Genomic DNA, 5,216 nt, shown 5'->3' on the forward strand with positions numbered 1-5,216 from the left:
TATTATCAAGATTTGTTACCTCAATGTCATCTTTAGCCATAAGACAAAGATTTGCTGATTCTTCATTGCTTACTTCACTATCTGAGCTACTTGAATCATCATCCCATGTAGCTTTCATTGCTTTCTTGCCCTTATTTCGATCTTTCTTTAGCAGAGGACAATCTGACTTGATATGACCAGGCTTATTGCATTTATAACAAATTAAAGTGTCATTTTTACCGGAATCTTTTTTGGAAAACTTTTTGAAAGATTTTCTCGGAAGAGTTTTATTTTTCTTTAAGAAATTCTGAATTCTTCTTGTTATCATCGCAACTTCTTCATCTTTGTCTTCATTTTCCTCATCTTCATCACTTTCACTTTCATGAGGAACAGCTTTAAGTGCCAAGCTCTTCTTTGGCTTTCCTTCTTCTTCTTCTCTTTTCAATGTGTACTCATGGGTGATAAGTGACCCAATGAGTTCATTTATTTCGAGTTTCTTGAGGTCTCTAACTTCAAGAATCGCTGTCACTTTTACTTCCCAGGGTTTTGGTAGAGAGTTAAGAATTTTTTTTACTATCTCCACCTTAGAATAAACTTTGCCAAGAGTTGTCAAACTGTTTATGATATTAATAAAACGAGTGTGCATACTAGAAATAAATTCATCATCATTCATCTTAAACATTTCATATTTATGAGTAAGAATATAAATTTTTGATTCCTTAACTTGCGAAGTTCTTTCATAAGTAATTTTCAAGTTATCCTAAATTTCTTTTGCTGTAGCGCAAGTCATTATTCTATTAAACTCATTTCCATTGAGAGCATTAAATAATAAATTCATAGCAGTTAAATTCAAAGTATAAAGTCTATCATCTTCACGATCAAACTCTTCTTCTTCCTTTTTGACCTTTACTCCATCAACCACTTTTGTTGGAATATAATGTCCATTTACAATGCATTTCCAAATTTCTCGACCTTGAGCGTGAATGAATATTTTCATTCTAACTTTCTAAAATAAGTAATTGTCTCCACAAAAGAGTGGAGGTCGACTGCTAGATTGACCTTCACCAAATGAAACTGCAATGTTAACCATAAGATCTTAACTCAACAGATAGTTAATCTTATAACAGAGCTCTTAGCTCTGATACCAATTGTTGCCCAGATGACTAACACAAGAGGGGGTGAATTGAGTTGTATTAAAAAAATAACAATTATAAATCAAATATACAATATAAAATATAAACAAAATACGAAATAGCAATAAATATAAAGAGTAAGGGTAAGAGAAAAGCAAACTCAATATGTTAACGAGGTTGGGCCCCACTGCCTACGTCTTCGTCTCAAGCTACTCCTTGAGAATTTCCAAATTTACTATTCAACCTCATTCAGGTGGAGAAAAAAACCTATTACACCTTTGAACAATACCGCTACAAAAGATCCGTATAGAACACTCTCTACACTTGCAATCACTTTACACGTGGTGATTCAACTATTCCCTTTGTAGAACACTTTTTACACGTACAAGGGTTATACACACCCTTTTACTGATACAAGAGCTAATAGTGGGTAGGTTATCAGAAAACACTCCTCAATGAGTGAAATAAGAACAATACAGCGCAAACTATATCTCTCTCAAAATGAACAAGGATTAAGGCTCAATGCTTAGAGAAGAGAGAATGAAAACTTTGAATGAATGTTGTATGTTCTGGATGATGTGAATGTGAAGCTCTCAAATGATCTATTTATAGGCATATGAGACTTCATATTCAAATTTAAAAAGATTCACATGTCAAAGATAACATCATTCATTTTTTCAAAAAATTCAAATAAAAGGTTCTTCTTTTTCAATTGTCAAAGACAACATCATTCATTTTTCAAAAATTTCAAATCTAATCTTTTACTTTTGACATATGACAAAAGGAGTACACTTTACTTTTCAAAAAATTCAAATTTAATCTTTTACTTTTTGCATATGACAAAAGGAGCACATTTTACTTTTCAAATTTTTTAAAAAAAATCATCTACCTTTTGCAGAAGTCAAAAAAAGTATCAATCACTTTTAAAAATATTCAAATAAAACATGCGCATGTGAAAGATGACAATCTATTATCTTTAATATTTTGAAAGTTCAACCCTTTAATCAAGGTATGCACATGTGAAAGATGACAATCAATTATCTTTCAAAATTTTTAAATTTAATTTTCAAACTATTCATGCACATGTGGAAAATGTATTTTAATGTTTTATGATAAAATATTAATTTTGAATCTTAATCCTAATTTTGAAGTTTTAAGAGATTTACAATATTACTCTATGACTTTAATATGAACTTGTTCCCTTCTTGCTCATGCTTATTTCCTTGATGTGCTTGACTCTATTTTGTAGACAACTTGAGTTTGAGACTTCTTTATTCTTTGAATTCATTTGTTATCATCAAAATCCATGTGTAGATATATAATTACACAAACCTTGAAACCTTGGATTCAACAATAAGAATCATGCGATTAGAGCACATTCATTTCTCATAAGCTGCCGTTTGATCAACAAAATTGTGATTCGTAGGCTTGAGAAACTCATCAACCTGAAAGCTCATAGTCATAGTCCAAATCCATATACCAAAGAACAATTGTAGCATGCTCTATCCATTTTGCAAAATTGGATCCATTAAGATTTGGAATGTTCTTTAAGTTAGCAAATATAAAAAATGCATTCACTATAAGCAAAACAAAAGAAAATCACAATAAATAAACATCTCATCAATTGTAATGAATTGGAAATGCTAAACAAACCATAATTATCATTATGAAAGTTTCAAACTAATGAACAAGAAAATCAATCAGACAATATGATATAAAATTAAAAGAAAGTTCTATAGTTTTATAAAAGTGGGCCCTTGTGAGATACATAGTGCATCATTACAATCATGTCTTTGGACAATAATTACAATATGCAAGTGGCATTCTCCCAATGAGCTAGCTAGCGTAAATAATATAAAGTAGGGGCCTGGCCAAACAATAACCTTCATTTGGGTTAACTATTGAATTCACAAGTTAATCTCAAAATTATACAATTTGCATTTAACTACATTATATCATCTATGACTTTAGAAAATAACAACCTTCCTTTGGGCCAATTCATTAAAGTTTTACCTTTTAGGCTAAGGAGAAAATTTCTACGACAGTGGTCACTTAAGTGACACGTCACTTTAACTTTTATAAGCCTTAGGTATTAATTTCTAATTAATATCTCAAACAAAATAAATAATTATGTATATAAATAAGACCATATTAAATAACAATAATAGAGATATTCAGAGAATTAAAGAAAATAATATTTTTCTAAAATTATTGTAAAAATTATTATTAAAATAATAAATTAATTTTTTAATCTGTTGGACCGGGTGACCCAATTAACCATGCCATCAAACCCAGTTGATTGACCGACTCGAGTTCGACTCGGATCTGGGTCAAATCGGGTAACCTGATCAACTAAGTGGTCAAACCCAATTAATTAACTGACCTGAAAACCAAATGGGTCTGTCAAACAGGTCAAGGCCAACCCATGTATTTGGGTAGGGCTGAGCAAAAATCCGAAAATCCGACTCCGACCCCGACTCCGCTCCGGCTCCGACAAGTCGGAGCCGGAGTCGGAGTTTTTTCTTTAGAAAAGTCGGAGTCGGAGTCGGAGTCGGAGTCCAGCCGGATCCGACTCCAACTCTGCTCCGACTCCGACTCAGCCCCTCCGACTCCGACTCCGACTCCCTATTCCGACTCCGACTCCGCTAGTGTACATGTTTTGTAAAAAATATGTGTTTTTCTATATAGAATCATATAAATATAAATATAGTAACATCATTAGTTAAATCCAATAATATACTAGCAATTAGCACTAGTTATTAGTTATAAACTTATAGTAAATAAGTTAATAAATATTATTAATTTACTATATACTAATAGACTAATAGTATTAGACTATTAGTATATAGTAAATTACTAATATATATAATAGTATACTATTAGTTGTATATATTAAATTAATATCTTTAAGTTATTATCTATTAGTAATTTAGTACTAGTGTAGTGTTATCACATATTATTAGTTACTAATTATTACATCTAGACTATCTAGTTATAAGTTATTGACTATAGTAAATAAGTTAATAAATATTACTATATATTAAAGACTAATAGTATTAGTAGTAGTTTATTACTAATATAATATATATATAATAGTATACTATTAGTTAATATATATTAAATTAATATCTTCTAAGTTATTATCTATTAGTACTAGTGTAACTAGTGTTATTACATATAATTAGTTACTAGTTATTACATCTAGTTATTACATATTTGTTATAGACCATTCACTATAGTAAATAAGTTAATAAATATTACTAATTTACTATTATACCATATACTAATTTACTATTATACCATAGTCCATATACTAACTTACTAATAGACTAATAGTATTAGACTATTAATATATAGTAAATTACTAATATAATTCAATAGTATACTATTGAGTTACATATATATTAAATATATATCTTTAAGTTATTATCTATTAGTACTAGTGTAACTAGTGTTATGGACATATTATTAGTTACTAGTTAGTAGTTATTACATCTAGACTATCTAGTTATTAGACTATAGTAAATAAGTTAATAAATATTACTAATTTACTATATATTAATAGACCAATAGTTTTAGTATTAGTGCATTACTAATATATAATATATTTATTAGTATACTATTAGTTATATGTATATTAAATTAGTATCTTTAAGTTATTATCTATCAGTACTAGTGTAACTAGTGTTATTAGATATTATTAGTTACTTTTTTTTGAAAGGGATATTATTAGTTACTAATTATTACATCTAGACTATCTAGTTATTAGACCATAGTAAATAAGTTAATAAATATTACTAATTTACTATATATTAATAGACTAATAGTATTAGTATTAGTATATTACTAATATATAATATATTTATTAGTATACATTTTTACTAACTTAAATATATTTTTACTAACTTATTAATTTATTTTTACTAAATTATTAATTTGTATTTTAACTTTTTTTTTTCCCAATTTTTTAAAAGTGAAAAGTGGAAAACCCTAATGGGTTAGGCTGAAACGGCGCCGTTTCAGCCTAACCCATTAGGGTTTTCCACTTTTCATTTCCCCCCCCCCCCCCCCCCCCCCGATTCCCTCCCCTCCCCCTTCAGTGTT

Source organism: Carya illinoinensis, chromosome 2 (assembly GCF_018687715.1).
Source record: "Carya illinoinensis cultivar Pawnee chromosome 2, C.illinoinensisPawnee_v1, whole genome shotgun sequence".
Lineage (NCBI taxonomy): Eukaryota > Viridiplantae > Streptophyta > Magnoliopsida > Fagales > Juglandaceae > Carya > Carya illinoinensis.